General features: G+C 42.3%; 1 protein-coding gene across 1 annotated transcript in view; it reads right to left on the reverse strand.

Moving 5' to 3' along the window:
• FBXL7 (F-box and leucine rich repeat protein 7) overlaps positions 1-9096 on the reverse strand; it is a 200340-nt gene extending 191244 nt beyond the window's left edge. Inside the window, exon 1 of the mRNA XM_083449530.1 lies at positions 9060-9096. The gene's annotated coding sequence lies outside the window, so the exon portion shown is untranslated. The remainder of the gene's footprint in view (positions 1-9059) is intronic.
• Between the last annotated feature and the right edge of the window lie 9625 nt (positions 9097-18721).

Consider the following 18721-nt stretch of genomic DNA (forward strand, 5'->3'; position numbering starts at 1 on the left):
CACTGTCGAACAGCTCTTACTGTCAAGAAGTTCTTCCTAATGTTTAGGTGGAATCTTCTTTCTTGTAGTTTGGATCCATTGCTCCGTGTCCGCTTCTCTGGAGCAGCAGAAAACAACCTTTCTCCCTCCTCTATGTGACATCCTTTTATATATTTGAACATGGCTATCATATCACCCCTTAACCTCCTCTTCTTCAGGCTAAATATGCCCAGCTCCCTTAGCCGTTCCTCATAAGGCATCATTTCCAGGCCTTTGACCATTTTGGTTGCCCTCCTCTGGACTCGTTCCAGTTTGTCAGTGTCCTTCTTGAACTGTGTCTCTGTTCCTGGTGACTGCTAGTTGCCAGGACCACCTGAAACAGTGCTGGGAGCTGCTCCACCTTACCCAGGAATATCCCAGGGCACAGCAAAGCAGGCTGCGGTAAACAATGGCTTGTTTGGCTCCCTTCCCTGCTTCTCAATTTCTGTACCTGCAAACCATTTTTTAGAGAGCACGCCTGAGGCTGCAGTTGAACTGCGGTGCGCATCGTCCCCAGCCAAGATGGGGATGTTCTGTCCAAAGCTAGTTTGACTGGCAACAACATCACAGGAGCACGTCGGTACTAGAATGAATCACCATTGCATATGAGCAGAATATTCTCTGACTGTTCATAGTTCCCAGCGCAAACATGCATTAGGAAGAGACCATGTGTCAAATGTTATGCTTCCTCCCATTTCATGTCTTGAAGTTACAGCCACATTGAATTTTATAGCCTTATCTAGATTTATTGTGGTTAACTCTGCCTTTATAACGTACCATAAAACCGAGCAGATATTGCCACCGTAGAATGTAGCACTGCATTTTAAGCCAACACAAACACATAGCTAAGAGCTTTTCAAAATGTGACACTCTTGTCTCCTATAAACCTTCCCACCACATTTTGAAATACCTCAAAGCCCAACTGAGTTCCATGTTTGAAAAGCAAAGGGTGTGTTGAAATATAGTCATAGGGCTGTTGTACAATTATGGAACTTCCCTAACTAGGAATCCCTATGAGATTGCTAGAAAACTCCCTCTCTCCATTATATATATATATATATATATATATATTTCTTCATTACACTTTTGAATTGTATAATTCACAAAGCATAAGGAATGTACTATGAGTTCCCATAGCAGTGCTCACAGGGATCAGTCAGGAGCCCTGGAGTGTTTTGGAATAAAACTGTTTTTGGTCTCAAACTCCAGAACTGCACATGAAGCTTTCTTTTCAGTCAAATCTATTTAACCTAGTACTCTGTGACTGGCAGGGAAGATCTTGAAGCCTCTCTTACAGACAAAGGTCCTTCGCAGCCCTGCTAATGGGGATGGAAGAATCTCTCCACTACTGTTCTTTTGGCCTCAGTGTTGAATTCTCTCCACATCTTGTAGCAGTCTGCAATTTCATTCTTTCTTAATCATCATGAAAATTCATCAGCATGATGAATTTTAATAAACATTTAAGTGTATGTATCTGTCTTCGGATAGATGTTTAATCTGTTAGTGAAAAATCACAATAATAAAATTAACTCCACCTGCAGAAAGAAGCTGTGCTCTTTCCATCTTGATATGGTGGTGGTTTTGCCAACATTCCCCTTCTATCAGGACTAATGCTTTAGCACCAACTTCACTAGCTGAAAATATAAGTATTACATTACACCAGAAAATCACTGCAACTGTTTGCCTTTTGCCATTTCTGATATATTTTTAAAAGTTTATCCTTCAGCACCAACCAGCCTCTTTCTTATTTCATCTACAATGGCAGAGGATAAGGTTTGAACTTTGGAAAGTGACATTTGCAGGTTGGGGTGCTTCTCTGGAAATCTGATGTGAGGCAATGGATTCTGTTGGTATTACGAGTATGCTCACAGCTGTCCATGGAGGCGCAGGTCAATTCTGTGTCCAGGGCAGCTGTGTACCAGCACCATCTGGTACACAGGCCGAGACCCTACCTGCCCGCAGACTGTCTCGCCAGAGTGGTGCATGCTCTGGTTATCTCCCGCTTGGACTACTGCAATGCACTCTCTGCGTGGCTACCTTTGAAGGTGACCCGGAAACTACAACTAATCCAGAATATGGCAGCTAGACTGGTGACTGGGAGGGGCCACCAAGACCATATAACACCAGTCTTGAAAGACCTACATTGGCTCCCAGTATGTTTATGAGCACAATTCAAAGTGTTGGTGCTGACCTTGAAAGCCCTAAATGGCCTTGGCCCAGTATACCTGAAGGAGCGTCTCTACCTCTATCATTCAGGCCGGACAATGAGGTCCAGCACCGTGGGCCTTCTGCTGGTTCCCTCACTGCGAGAAGTGAAGTTACAGGGATCTAGGCAGAGGGCCTTCTTGGTAGTGGCACCACCCTGTGGATCACCCTCCCATCAGATACCAAGGAAATAAATAACTATCTGACTTTTAGAAGACATCTGAAGGCAGCCCTGTTTAGGGAAGTTTTTAATGTTTGATGTTTTATCATGTTTTTAATATTCTGCTTGGAGCTGCCCATACTGGCTGAGGAGGCCCGGCGGGGTATAAATAAATGATGATGATGGTGGTGATGAAACTGCTTGCATCCATCTATTCTCTTTTTCTTTTTCTTTTACAATAATATTTATTGAGTTTCATATAAAAACATAACTTTAACATAACAGAAAAAGAAAAAACAATAGTGGGAAGAAAAAGGAAAAAAAATCAACGAAGTAAGATATTTCCAACCCCACATAATATCACCTACATAAATACAATAAAACTTAATTAAAATCCAACTTCATAAACATATTACTTGACTTCCTCTAATCTCTTCCAACTGAATTTCTTTGTAATTGAATATAGCAGTTTCCAATATCATTATTTCATATAACAATAATCCGGTCATCATCATATTTCCTAACTTTTCTTATGGTATTATTTCTTAGTCATTTATTTAATCCTGATTTAATCCTAAGCCTAATTACTTCTTTCAAGTAGTTACAAATCTTTAATATTACAATATTTATTCAAATAGTCTTTAAATTTCTTCCACGCTTCTTGACATTCCTCTTCTTTCTGGTCGCGGATTCTCCCGATGAGATCAGCAAGCTCCATAAAGTCCATCATCTTCATCTTCATCTGCCTCTATTCTCTGCTTGTATACAGTATTTGCAAATAAACCCAAATATTACACAATGCTACCGTTTTCCAGTAGCCTACTTTCTTTTGGAACCCAACCAGAGTCTAGCAGCTGGCCACTCCATTTTAAATTGCCCCCCTCCCTGGCTTTACAGAGGTGCAACCCACATTTTAAGACACAGGTCATGCTACTGTCATGTCTCGCTAAGCCCTGAAATACCCGTTTAGCCTTTAATTCAATAACAGGCTGATTAGATTAACTTTGAACTGGCTTGCTGCTTTTTGATAAACTTCGATAAACACAGAGCAATCCTTCCTTTCACTCCTCGGGCTGCTCATCAGCCTCCAGGCTTGTTGGACTTCATTTTGAATTCCAGGAAGCAGAATTTGAAGTACAGATTCATATGTGTAATAAGCCGAGGAAAGGTTATCAGTGAATTGAAGACCTTGCAGAAATGAATGTGCATATAAATAACGACGATTTGGTAAGAAAAAGAGACAGTTTTAGTACTGCATAACACATACAGAGCAAGGCTGATGTGTATAAAATCTCACTACCACCAACCACTCATTCTAATTTTTTTAAAAGTCCTTTTGTTCCATGCACATGTTTTGTTTAAATTAGCACCATCTGGAAGACATCTGCAATTAAAATCTCCCCTTTCTTGATTCATGTAAGAAGCCAGACATATTGTCTATGGTTCCTAACAAAATAGTTTGTTACCTCTTTAAGCGCAGAGCCCTGCCCATGGGAGATGTCCACACTACAGCAAGATTGAGAAATAAAAGTCCAATTGTAATTCTGGACTAAATCCACTGCTGCCTAATTTTAGCAATGAGAATAACAGAGGGCTGGAATTCAAATTACAAGCCGAAGAATGAACAAGCTTTAAGGTGGCTAAACAGATGCAGTTTGAAAAATGAAAAGACTTTAGTGCCTTCCATCACACCAAGTAATAACAAATTAGGCCTATCTGTGTTTTGTACTCTTGTGGCAGAACAGGATATATGTTTCCATTTCCACCCGCTGAGGGAAATTCCAGACTGAGGTCCCAAGTTACTAGAACTCAGTGAGGAGACATCTCATGACACTTCTCGCCTTATAAATCAACTACCTACACTTCCTTCTAGCACCACTAGGAGGCAGGAACAAACCTCTGATTACGCTCTCTTAATAATTTAGCCTCCCCTCTTTTTCAAGCTCATCTGCACCGCACCTGAAAATCCACATTTTCTGTTTTGGATTTGGCCTGGGGGTTCACAGGTCCCACTTTGCACATAAATAGCAAAAGTTTTGAAACCTGGAGTTAAGGCTACAAGAACCTATCTGTTGCAGTCTTCGGTGGACCTAAACATGGGGGGGGGGGGACCACGCTATAAATAAATCAGAAATTAGATCATTTTAGGGAAGCTTTTAATGTTTGGTGGATGTTTCAGCCAGTGTGGTGTAGTGGTTAAGAGCGGTGGACTCGTAATCTGGTGAATCGGGTTCACTTCCCCGCTCCTCCACATGCAGCTGCTGGGTGACCTTGGGCTAGTCACACTTCTCTGAAGCTTCTCAGCCCCACTCAGCTCACAGAGTGTTTGTTGCGGGGGAGGAAGGGAAAGGAGAATGTTAGCCGCTTTGAGACTCCTTCGGGTAGTGATAAAGCGGGATATCAAATCCAAACTCTTCTTCTTCTACTACTACTACTGTATTTTAATATTTTGTTGGAAGCCACCCAGAGTCGCTTGGGAAGCCCAGTCAGATGGGTGCGGTATTAACAACAACAACAACAACAACAACAACAACAACAACAGAAAAAAATCTCTATGGAAAACTGCATTTTAAAATTTCCTGCTCTCTGGTGCCATCTTGTGTTCCATGTTTATAGCACATTCAAATCGCTGTTTCTTTACTAATTTGGCTGATTTATCTTGGTATGTCTACGCTCCTTTCACCCTTGGACCTTTGTCTCCTTCCACCCAGAAATAAACAGACTGGTTTCATGCACTGGATTCCCAAACCTCATGGGGCTTCACACAGTGGAAACAGGTGCTTGTGAACCCTGTTGGCTTCCTTCTCTCCCTTGTGTAGATTTCTCTCCATCCATTCTCTCATTCCTGTGGGGAAGTGTTTCATTCCACAGAATATATTTCTGTAAAGTGTGTTCTCCTTCATGGAGAGCACGTGTTGCGGTGGGGGCCACCAGGACACTCCAAAGTTGTGGGGCGGGCTAATTGACCGTTGGCCACTGATGCGATTGGGCTTCCCTTGTCATTGGGAAGAAGTTAATGTTGCCATTTGTTGATTGACAGCTAGAAATGCTAAAACTCTTTGCACGAGGCTAGGGCTTCCTCTTTTTGCCCGTGCATCGGTTTGCCCCCCCCCCCCTAGAATTAGGGTTGTTCACTTTGACCTTGCTATGCCTGTCATGGGGTCGTCTGCTCTTGGGGCAGGGGCCCAGTAGGAATTTTGTCCATATGGCTGATTGCTGGGGCCATTTGGTTTTTGCCTCCTGCATAGCAAATCGTCACAACTTGTAAGGTTGCGGTTAGGCATTGGTTCTACGGTTTGGTTGGTTGAGGGGCATGGATTGGCTGTGCCTGCCCCTCTAATGCTGCTGCTGCAAGGGATTCCGTTAAAGGAATCGGGGGCTAACTATTGCTTGTCCACCCTGTCAAGGGTGCTCGGGCCACTGCAAGAGCTCCTGGCTGTATTTGGGGAGGGCTGAGGGCAGGTTCCCTGCTCCGTCGCTACCTCCAAGTGTATTCCCCTTTTCTGAATTTCGCAGGCATGCGGAATGTCAGACTGTCCCCTATGGTGAGGGCAGATAGTCGTAACCAATGCCTAAGCAACCACTCACATATTTGTATTTTAATAAAGTTTAAACAAAAATATTGGTGTGATGTGTGAGTTATTGGGGTGGCCCTGGGGACCTTGACACGCAAAATGTTTCATTCCACAGAATATATTTCTGTAAATATATAAAAGGCTGTGCTATGGATAATGGTGGCAAAAGTTAAGGGGGAGGGAAACCCCTCAACATCAGGCTCTCTTGTTAAATTTAATTCTAACCACTGATTACCCACTAAAGCCTAAAAGATTAGCCAATGTCAGCTGCCAACATAATGATCTCTGTGACCTTGCTATGACTTCAGGGGGTAGAGGCATCAGTTCAGATTTACGTCAAGTTGTAAAGTGGACAGGATTACGGCCTTCTATTAACATTGTGAAGAAATTAACTTTTAATTGAGGCAAGTTAGGAGTCTAGACTGACTGAGCAGCGCACCCTTGGCCCTTGGAAATGGACTTTTAATCAGCAATTTCCTCCAGCGCCAAATCAGTGCTGGTGTTTACGATGCAAGGGAACCCCAGCTCATGATAGAGCGGAGCAGGCAGGCAAGGGGTTGGGAAAGTAAAATGTACCGCTTAGAAACAGAGTTTACTTCCACGGATGGAAATCGTTCCAACCGAAAAGCCATTAAAAACTTTTGTAAGGCAAGCAGGGCTGTGCCAGCAGCTTGTTATGTTATGGGTGGCAAAAGAAAGCCCCCAACAACCTGCCAATCAAGGTTCACGAGCAAAAAAGGAGTTGCTTTGCACAAAACAGCCCGGCGTCACAACATGCCGGCGAAAACGTTCCTCATTGACCAGGCCTTTGGCCGATTAATATTCTACAGCCTTTTAAATGTGTCTGTAGGAAGGAGGGGGTTATTGTTTTGCTGTTTTGTTTTTAACTATTTACTTGCTTTTATCCTGTATTGAATTCTGTGTACCGCCCTGAGATCTTATGACAAAGGGTGGTATAGAAATCAAACAAAGAAATAAAATAAACAAATCTGGAAGATTTGAAGTGCCCTCAGTCTTTCCTAAACATAGCTGTCAACTTACAGATTTGAAAATAATGGACCAGCAGCCCCGAAAATAAGGGATCAGCAGCCAAAATAAGGGATTTTCCAAGCACAGGTATGTTCAACTTCTGAGCCCCTCCAAGCCAAAGGCAGGAAGCCCAGCCAGCAGCCAAACAAAGCCTCAAGCGGTGGTTCCCACAGTGCAGCAACTCAGCAAAGGGGATGCAGCAAGGAAAACCACCGTCACCTCTCCGCTGGGAAGCACTGAGCAAAGGCAAGTCCCCAGGTAACGCGGCCGATTTGATCAGCACAAGGCATGCAAGCTCCACCCCCCAGTCGTTCTCAGACTCCTTATTGGGTGAGCAACGCAGCCAAGCAACACAGTTGGAGCCTCCCTCCTCCCTGACCGGCAGGGAGGGAGGGAGAGGAGCTGCTTCCTTTGAAACCTGGGAAATTTAAGGGACATCATCAATAAGGGACAGCAGCAGGACACAGCGCTGGGATAAGGGACTTTCCCGCCAAATAAGGGACGGTTGACAGCTATTTTCCTTTTTTTTTAAAAAAATAATATTTTATTTTCCACATTCAATAAACAAACAAAAAACAAATCGACAAACACATCAAAAAGAAAATAGCAAGAGAAAAACAATACATACATTGTACAAAGACAAAAAGAAAAATGAAAAAGATAAGAATAAAAGAATTAAAAACAAATATTGTGTCATTGTATTCTTCAGCATTAACTTAAGTCTGCGACTTCCCCACGCCTTCCCACTCTGTATTCTAGGTCTTATATTCTGATAGTAAACTCTTTCCCTCTGGCGTATCTTTGGTTCAGATTAATGTTATTGTCTTATTTATCCTTACATTTCCCTATGTCTTACTAAATATACTTTCTTTAACATTGTCATTTTTATAATAACATTCTTTTACATTCAATCTGATAACCTCAAACGTTCGTAATTTTATAATGCTTCTGTAGATAGTCTTTAAATTTCCTCCAGTCTTCCTTCACCATCTCTTCTCCCTGGTCTCTGATTCTGCCAGTCATTTCTGCAAGTTCCATATAGTCAATGAGCTTCATTTGCCATTCTTCCAGCGTGGGTAAATCTTGCGTCTTCCAGTATTGCGCGATGAGTATTCTTGCTGCTGTTGTAGCATACATAAAAAAAGTTCTGTCCTTCACTTGAACCTGTTGGTTTACCATACCCAGGAGAAAGGCTTCTGGGGTCTTTCTAAATGTATATTTAAATATTTTTTTCAATTCATTATAAATCATTTCCCAGAAAACCTTAATCCTTGGGCACGTCCACCAAAGGTGAAAAAAGGTACCTTCTGCTTCTTTACATTTCCAGCATTTGTTATCAGACATATGGTACATTTTTGCAAGCTTGACTGGTGTCATGTACCACCTAAGTTGACAGCTATTTTCCTAAAGCTTCCTTAGACTTCTTATTTCCCATTTCTTGCCTCAGGAGTCATACCTGATGAACACCCTTCATGGGACAGAGTGAGGGAGAAATTTCTGGTACAACAGTGGGATATCAGCTCCACCCATGATATTTACAAGGATGATAGTTTACAAGGATAGGAGAAACGCCACAGACAGAATAATTGCGACACATAGGAAGAACAAGGTTACAGTTTCAATACCTTACTTGTAGTTTTATAAATCATTTAATGTGTCAACACGAATAGAAGTTATTAATATTGCAGTTGTTGTATAATGGCATTATTATGATGTCTGGAATGTAATTGAAATGAATAAGATTTTGGAACGCAGAAACAAAGAAAATCATCAACCATCAATTCTAGCCCACTTTATCTAAATTATATAATTCAGTATTTGAACGATTGGTATTAGTAATTGTATTGTAAATTGGTATTGCTATAATGAGGCGTTTATTGGGTTGTAATTGAAAACTAATAAAAATTATTATCAAAAATAAAAAGGCCCTTTACATGCCAATACTTGTCTGCATCATCAGTTCCAAGAAGCCCTCCTACATTTCTGTTTCTCCCCAAGCTCCGTGTTATGTTAAAGGTCATAAAACAATTCCATCCCTATCCTTTCGGCTCTGACCAATGGTCATCTCTTACCTGGTGGTGGACGTTATGACTAGCAGTTTCCTCCATGGCTGCGGTTACAGATTATGGCAGCAGACCTCTGAATTCAGCCACAACTCAGCAAGTCCTGTTTCCAAAGTGAGCCTAAAGGGCTCTGCGGCCTCCTATCTGTTTTCTGCTCGTCCTCATGGAGACCAGAACTCTCGCATTGTGATGTAAGAGGCAGGGCATGCAATGCTAGACAGAAAATGCCTTTTTTAAGGGAAAGAATATTCTGCTACCTGCCTAAGGTTTCAGATCTACAATGAACAATAAGCAAATATTATGAGTCCCCAATGGTTTTTGTTTTTTTTTGCACTGGTGCTTTTTGATGTACCATATTTTTCGCTCCATAAAACAACCTGACCATAAGATGCACCTAGTTTTTAGAGGAGGAAAACAAGGAAAAAAATATTCTGAATGAAACAGTGGATGTATGATTTTTGTGGTTCATGCTGTGGCCACAGACATGTGATCTGATGGTGAATTTGGGGAGACCCAATGCAAAAATCCTGAGGATCCATGTGGCTCCGTGCTTTGTAAACACGTTTTTGCGCCATTGCAGCCCCACACAGCAGCGGGTGTGTTATATTTTTGGTGCAGGCTGTAGCCATGGACATGCTATGTGATCTGATGGTGAATTTGGGTTTTTACCTCTCCCCTCCCAGGCAGCCTCCGCTAGCGTCTCGATCCCACCGATCAGCTATTTCCTTTCAACGCTCCCTTCCTTCTTGTTTGCCTTAGTGTCTTTTCCTTAGCTGGAGCAGTTTTTTGCTCCTCCTTTTCTTCTAATTTCTCTCCTTATTTCTTTAGTCTTCCCGTTTCCCTCCTTTGCAAGTTTGCTGTCTTTACCTCCCCCCTCCCAGGCAGCCTCCTTTATCTCTAGTGTCCCTTATCTCTCTCCCTGATCGGCAAATGAACAGCGGCATTGTTTCATCACCCACTTCTCTCTTTCAAAAAGAAAGAAAGCATGATCTGCTTTTTGCCCCTGGGCAATTTGGCTCCAGGGACCACACATTCGCTCCATAAGACACACAGACATTTCCCCATACTTTTTAGGAAGCAAAAAGTGTGTCTTATAGAGCGAAAAATACGGTATATTTTGAACCGCACTAACTTAGTGGCAGTTGCTGCTGTTACAGTAAGCCGTTGTTAATGTCAGTTTGTCTTACCCAACTCGGAGTAAAAAGTTAAGAGCAACAATATTTTGTTTCTGAGCTCCTTTAGTAAGCAAGTTGGCTTCTTCCTTGGACAGATGTTATCATCCCTGGTGTGACTTAAATGGTAAATCTATCCATAAAATCAATTTGACGTATTTTGCCAAGTGGATCGCTCCCTGCCCGCACCCAACTGTCTGCGTTTTACTGAAAAAGAAAGAGGGAGAGAGACTACTTTTATGGCAATAGCTGAATGGTGAGTGGCTCCTAGACTCAACAACTAACAGGATTTCTATAAATGGAAAAGTTACATTCACTAACATGGCGGGAACATCCAGGAAAAACAAAAGGGCAAAAAGAAAGCATGTGAAGCAAACAAAAGAGGGATAGATCAGAGTGCCAAAGCAGACAAAAGTGCAGCAAATGGTAAAAAAGAAAAAGCAGTTGACCAAGGTAGAAAAATATATGAATATATCCAAGCTATGAGGTATTGATCAAACATAAATACTGCCTCAAACTATCTGCTATGGAACTCTTAGAAACAATGTTAACGGCACCTATCAAACAAAGCTTTTCCTTAGCATAGTGGTTAAGAGTTGCTCATGCGCTGGGAAGTCTTGGGTTCAAATCTCAGCTTAGCTGTGATGAACCGACTTGCTGCCTTAGGCAAGTAAGCCACACTACCTCAGAGCCTGTGCACATCAGCGCCTGCACACACGAGTCACACCAATGTTTCCCTCTTGCATTAGTGGGCTGTGCTTCATGGGACTCTGTGCTGTTCTCCCATTCCTTCAATAAGTACTTTCTTGAATTGTGCCAGGTAAAACCACAGGGAATCGGCACAGATACCAAGAACCGGCACAATGTGCTTCAGCTAGCTTGCCATAGTCTATACCCGTCAAAGCTTCCAAAGGGTTTCCACAGGCAGGGCTCCCCAAAGTAATACAGTGGTACCTCGGGTTAAGTACTGAATTCATTCCGGAGGTCCGTACTTAACCTGAAACTGTTCTTAACCTGAAGCACCACTTTAGCTAATGGGGCCTCCTGCTGCTGCCACACAACTGGAGCACGATTTCTGTTCTCATCCTGAAGCAAAGTTCTTAACCTGAAGCACTATTTCTGGGTTAGCGGAGTCTGTAACCTGAAGCATATGTAACCTGAGGTGCCACTGTAATCCTGGCCTACATTGCTGGTTTTTTATTAGCCTTACTAATATAATTTTGGTCACTTTGAGCATAGGGAAAGTGCTATCTAGCACAACGGGGCACGGTGATGGAAGCTAGAGCACACGGAAATCCTGTTTACCTTCCCACTGCAGCAGTACCTATTTATCTACTTGCGCTGGTGTGCTTTCAAACTGCTAGGTTGGCAGGAGCTGGAACAGAGCAATGGGAGCTTGTCCCGTCGCAGGGATTCAAACCGCCAACCTTCTGATCGGCAAGTCCTAGAGGCTCAGCAGTTTAGACCACAGCACCACCTGTGTCAGCTTCCTAGTAACTGGTATTCAGAAGCATTACCGCCTCTGGCTGTGAAGTAAGAGCATAGTCATGATGGCTAGAAGACCCAGACAGCTGTAGCCTCCATGAATTTGTCTAATCCTCTTTTGGGACCATCTATGTTGGTGATCATCACTACCTCCCATTGAAGCAAGTTCCAAAGTTCAGCTATGCAGTGTGTGGAGAATTACTTTCTTTGATATGTCCTCTGATATGTTCAGGTCCAGTATACCTGGAGGAGCGTCTCCACCTCCATCGTTCTGCCCGGACACTGAGGTCCAGCGCTGAGGGCCTTCTGGCGGTTCCCTCGCTGTGAGAAGCCAAGTTACAGTGAACCAGGCAGAGGGCCTTCTCGGTAGTGGCACCCGCCCTGTGGAACACCCTCCCACCAGATGTCAAAGAGAAAAACAACTACCAAACTTTTAGAAGACATCTGAAGGCAGCCCTGTTAAGGGAAGCTTTAAATGTTTAATAGGTTATTGTATTTTAGTGTTCTGTTGGAAGCCGCCCAGAGTGGTGGGGTATAAATAATAAATTATTATTATTATTATTATTATTAATATTACAGTGGTGCCTCGCAAGACAATCCGTTCCGCGGGTCTTTTCGTCTTGCGGTTTTTTTCGTCTTGCGAAGCAAGCCCATTGACGGAGTAGCGCTATTAGCGCTATTTGCGATTTAAGGGCTAAAAACGGCTTTTTAAGGGGTGGGGGATTAGCGGTTTTGCTGCTAAAATGCTTTTAGCAGCTTAGCGATTCAGAAAAAGGGGGTTTGGAGCGGAAAAACCCCTCAAAATTTTTCGTCAATTTTCGTCTTGCGAAGCAAGCCCATAGGGAAATTCGTCTTGCGAAGTGCCTCTGCAGACGGAAAACCCTTTCGTCTTGCGGCTTTTCCGTCTTGCGAGGCATTCGTCTTGCGGGGCACCACTGTATTATTATTATTTCCTGAATCTTTCAACATTCAGCTTCAAAAGACGTCCATGGGTATTAGCGCTTGAGAGAGGTAGGAAAACGTTTATCAATCCAATTTATCCACACCGTGACATTTTTAAAAAATAAACTTCCATCATTCTGCCTCCTATGGCTCATCCACATCTTCCCTCTGCTCTTTCCAGGAACGGTTCACACACTTTAAAGCTCTGTGTTCAAGTACCCTTTTTTTTGCTCCTGAGCTTTCCCCACGAAACCTGTTCTTTAAAGCTCAATCAGAGCCAATGGCAACCCACTTAAAATCCAAATTGATGTTTGCTCCTGTTGAGTGCTAAAGAGTGGGGTTTTGAGGGGAAAGCTCTAAGACAAAATATAGAAATAAATGCTTGGACACGGAGCTTTTAAGCACAGACCTGTGCTAGGAAAGAGTGTGGCAAAAAATATGTTGGATAAGCCCTTTAAATTCTTTAAGTTGGAAATCCCCAGATGTTTTAAGCTTTTCCCACAGAGGAGTTGTGCGATCCCCTTGAACATATTGGTTGCCATTTTCCAAACCTTTTCCAACAACACAATATCCTAGATTAGTTAAAAATCCATGGAAGAGCTTAAAAATAACCTACTCCCACCCCAATCCGATTACAACTGATGTGGGAAACCTGTAACTATGTGCAACGGAGTTGCGGCATTTGCTGGCGCAGAGGGCGCACTCTGGGCAGGAGCAAGGTGCAGAGGGTAAACAGAACTTTAAAAATAAATTACTTATTTGTTTTTTCAGATTAAAATTTTACAATCACATATCCAACATACAACATCAAAACAAGATTCCAAAGAATCTCCTGGATTTCTCTCCTCCCCTTTGTGGGTCCTATTGTTAATCATTTCCTCCTGCATCTTTGATGATAATCCAAATCTTTTACATCTCCAAAATTCATCATTAAACTACAGCGGAACCTCAGTTGTGAAATGTAATCTGTTCGGGAAGACCATTTGAATTCCAAAATGTTTGACAACCAAGGTGCAATTGCTGGTTGACAAAATCCATTGGAAAAAATGGAGAAATGCACCCCGGAAGCCGTTCAACTTCCAAGGAGCATTCAAAAATGGAAGCTTTCACTTCCAGGTTGTCACTGTTCAAAAGCCAAAACGTTCGACTTCCGAAGCGCTCAACAACCAAGGTTCCACTGTACAAGTGTTATTCCAATCCTACTAACAATCTTGGCTGTTTACAATGGTTTTTAAGATAAATAATAAACTTCCCCCATTCCTTATTAAAATTTTGGCCTTCCTGATTTTTGATTCTGGTCATTTTAGCCATTTCGGCATAATCCATCAACTTAATCTGCCATTCATCTCTGGTAGGGACTTTATCTTCTTTCCAAGAGGGTAAACAAGCTACGCTCTGTGGCCCAATGACCCTCAGTGTGGTTCCCTACATTCACGGCACCCTCAAAATTGTGTGCCCAGGGCTATAGGCCCCCTGCTACACCCCTGTGTGTCTAATTTCATGTAACCCCCCAAGATAGAGTGTCAAAGAGAGAGATGCGGTAGCAATCCCACAATGCGACTGACTCCACCACCATCAGTTGCAGACCCCAATTGTCCCTTCATAGAAAAAAGTCTTCCCCTCTCTTTTTTAGGGGATTCATCCCTTTGAAGGCAGTAATTGTGATATGTTAAGGAAACAAAATAATGTGTGAACAAGGTGCAGAAGTATGTATTTATTTGAGGGGAGGGCAGCACTTAGGAGGAAACGCAAGACCGTGGCCAGAATTTCTTGGCAACGAAACTGAGGAGACTGTTAATTATAACTTGCTTTTGCTGGAGGAAATTGCTAAAAAATTAAGATCGATGTGCACTTTGAAAGCTCGAGGACCACGCGGAATAGGCTTCTGGCAAGTCTAAAAATAGGCTTCAGAGGAGTAAAAAGGAAAACCATTTTCCATCTAAGTGAGGCAAGTTTGCTGAGCGTCCAGCAAATATTGGACAATGAAAAAGGAACAAAGTTAAATTGTTTTAACTCTAGATACATCTTAAAATAACAAGGATAAGCATTGGCTTACTGAGGAGCACATTAGGTCATGGTAAGGTGACCAAAGGGCTTACATGACCTTTGGGCTTATTTTCCCAGTGGTAGCCAATGGAGTTTCCTCCAGATGTTGGACTACAAATCTCATCATCCATTGACCATGCTGACTGAGACTGATGTGAGTTGTAGTCCCTTATACCAAAGATAGTCAATGAAAAGCTTCTTTTGCTTTTTAAAGAAAACAACAGTGTTTTATCACTCACAACCTGTTGTTTGAGCAAAATACTTATAACAAACATCTCACACCACTAGCAGTTGAAAGCTACCTAGATAATGAACAAAAATTGGGTTATTAACAACTCAAAATGCTTCCTAACTGGCGGTGATAGTGTTTCACTATGGTTAGTAGGAGAACTAACATTGCCATAGATGTGATCAGTTTTTTGTTCAAATGCTAAAGCAAGAGATGGATCTTATTAATGCTTTCTGTAGATAGCCAGATTCATAGAGATAATATATAGGCTCTGATTCATTGAGATTGGCTCAAAGGCATTTCTCATGGTTAGTCTTCAATCAAGTTCTTTAAAGGAAACTTACTTAGTGGAATGATATGTGTTTGCTATGAGACATGCTTCATGCACAATGCAAGACAAATCAGGCTTGCAAATAAGTAACCCCACTACAAAAAGCTGCTGCCAGTCCTGACTCGCTGGTGTTTCACTTTACAGGTAGGTAGGTGTGTTGGTCTGCTGTAGTCGAAACAAAATAAAAATATTCCTTCCAGTAGCACCTTTGTTGTTGTTGTTGTTTAGTCGTTTAGTCGTGTCCGACTCTTCGTGACCCCATGGACGAGAGCACGCCAGGCACTCCTGTCTTCCACAGCCTCCCGCAGTTTGGTCAAACTCATGCTGGTAGCTTTGAGAACACTATCCAACCATCTCGTCCTCTTGTCGTCCATTTCTCCTTGTGCCCTCAATCTTTCCCAACATCAGGGTCTTTTCCAGGGAGTCTTCTCTTCTCATGAGGTGGCCAAAGTATTGGAGCCTCAGCTTCAGGATCTATCCTTCCAGTGAGGACTCAGGGCCGATTTCCTTAAGAATGGATAGGTTTGATCTTCTTGCAGTCCATGGGACTCTCAAGACTCTCCTCCAGCACCATAATTCAAAAGCATCAATTCTTCGGCGATCAGCCTTCTTTATGGTCCAGCTTTCACTTCCATACATCACTACTCCAGTAGCACCTTAGAGACCAACTAAGTTTGTTATTGGTATGAGCTTTTGTGTGCATGCACACTTCTTCAGGGCAAAAAGTGGGAAGGGGTGGGACGTGGCTCCAAAGCATTCTGCTACCTGAAGTGAAGGACAAAATGGCGACTTCATTCCATGTATACAAGTCAACCAGGCTGGCTGACTCTTACTTCAACACTAGTGACTGGACAGCATCCTCTATTGCCCTTGAGGGCAAGTAGACTAGCTTTGGAAGCGTACAACAGGGTGTGTGGCCAACACTGCTCTGTCCACTTCCTGCCACTCAGAATCTTTCTGAGGCAGCTGCCTCACTCTGCCTAATGGTAGGGCCCCAAAATCCTTGCTCCACTTCAGGACCTCCCAAGTTGAGCGAGAAGTTCTCAAGGAATGTTCTAAGCACATTCAGCTTAGCACATTTAGAATCTTTGTGCAATATATGAAGAGAACCTAAGAACAGATCAGGAAGTTGTCAATTTCCCTAGTTAATATTCTGGAGAAATGTATACACAGACTTCACAATTGGATTCTGCTGCTTTCGAAAGGTCCCCAGAGAGCTGGCGAGAATCCCATGAAGCTGAACTTGTCAAAATAACGATTTAGGCAGCAGCAAGACAACCTTCCCAAAGTCGTTCAAAGGTATGTGACAATATCTTGCCCCCCTCCCTTCCCCACAGATACTGCGGGTAGGCTCCAGAATAATCTATGCAAGCGCTCTCAGACAGATCTGCAACAGCTTCCACTGAGCAGAAAAAGAAGAAGAAAAAGAACTTTAGCTTGGAACTTTCCCAAAAGAAACAGTGCAGCCTACTAAAATTTTATTTCCAATATTCCCTGATGGAATTCACCGAGCCTGCACAAGCTTTTGGCAAAATGACACTGCAGTGAAGTTTTTTGTGTGTGTTTTACTTTAAAGCAATCAGCATCCTGGAGTTAGCTCTTTTAAAAACATAATAGGAGCAGGTAATAAGTTTTGAATGTTTTTTGAATGCTTCTTCAAACGGCAACCACACTTAAAAGGGCAGAATGTCTTTAAAATGCAACACTAGTGCCGAAATGCACAGGATCTGGGGTGGTGATGAGTATTTATTTCTTTATTTCATTGATATTCATTGTTCTCCCCACAACAACCCTGTGAGGTAGGTTAGGCTGACAAGCAGTGACTGGCCCAAGGTCACCCAATGACCTTGGGCCAGTGTGGTGTAGTGGTTAAGAGCGGTGGACTCGTAATCTGGGGAACCAGGTTCGCGTCTCCGCTCCTCCACATGCAGCTGCTGGGTGACCTTGGGCCAGTCACACTTCTCTGAAGTCTCTCAGCCCCACTCACCCCACAGAGTGTTTGTTGTGGGGGAGGAAGGGAAAGGAGAATGTTAGCTGCTTTGAGACTCCTTCGGGTAGTGATAAAGCGGGATATCAAATCCAAAACTCTTCTCTTCAGTGAGCTTCATGGCCGAGTAGGGATTTGAACAGTGGTCTCTCAGATCCTACTGTTAACCTTTTAACCAAGTGCCACAGAAAGAAGTGGATGTGGATGTAAAGGGGTGGGAAACCCTTTTCAGCCCGATGGCCTTTTCCTCAACCCATGGCTAGAAGCAAAAGTAAATACAGCAACAGTTGTGACACCTGTGAGTTAGACTTCCCCTGTGAGCTTTGCTTTTAAAAAGTCCCTGAGAGACACCGTTCCCTTTTCCCCGCTATACCCATTGTGGGTATGGTGGGAATTTTTAATTTTTTAAATAGTTTTCACAAAATTATAAACAAAGCAAACAAACAAACATAAATCATAACCTTATTAAAATTACACTTATTGACATTGTTAAGTGACTTCCTCGCCTCCCCTTGGTTGAATTTCAGTGCATATCCTTTTAACGGTTTTCCAAATCAAAGTTCTTTTAAAATTTAATTTAAACATTAACATCCTTAAATCTTTTCATTTTAAGATTGAACATATTAATTCATCACTTAATTTATATAAAATCCTAAGCCAATTAAGTATCTGCAAGCTGTTTCCAGTTAATTTAAATTTACATATTTAACTAAATAGTCATTAAATTTTGTCCATTCTTCCTGTCGCGGACTCTTCCGGTTAGGTCGGCTAGCTCCGAAAACTCCATCACCTTCATCTGGCATTCTTCCACCGTAGGCAATTCTTCCATTTTCCACTTTTTAGCTAGTAAAATTCAGGCAGCAGTTGTGGCATACAAAAATAATTTAACATCTTTCTTGGGCAATTCCAAACTTACTATTCCAAGAAGAAAGGCCTCTGGTTTCTTTATAAATGTATATTTTAACATTTTTTCCCATTCATTATAATTCTTTTCCCAGAAGTCTTTCACCTTGGGGCAAGTCCACCACATGTGATAAAAAGTACCTTCCTTTTCTTTACATTTCCAAAATAAATTATCATAGTTATGATATATCTTTGCTAATTTAACAGGAGTCAAATACCATCTATACATCATTTTCATTATATTTTCCTTTAACACCGTACATGCAGTGAACTTGACCCCTTTCCTCCACAATCTTTCCCAATCTTCAAACATTATGTTACGTCCTACATCCCTTGCCCAGTCTATCATTACCGAGTTAACTTGTTCATCTTTTGTATGCCACTCCAACAATAATTTGTACATTTTAGACAAGTTTTTACCTTTAGTATCCAACAACTCCGTCTCCAACTTGGATTTTTCAGGGGTATGGTGGGAAATTTTAAATGATGGCTCATTTGTTTGATTTTGCCTTAGGTCTCACAATGCAGAATGAATCAGGTGTGGCATTGTTGGATAATTCAGCATGCTTTTCCTAA

This window comes from Podarcis tiliguerta, assembly GCF_965153285.1.
Source record: "Podarcis tiliguerta genome assembly, chromosome: 7".
NCBI lineage: Eukaryota > Metazoa > Chordata > Lepidosauria > Squamata > Lacertidae > Podarcis > Podarcis tiliguerta.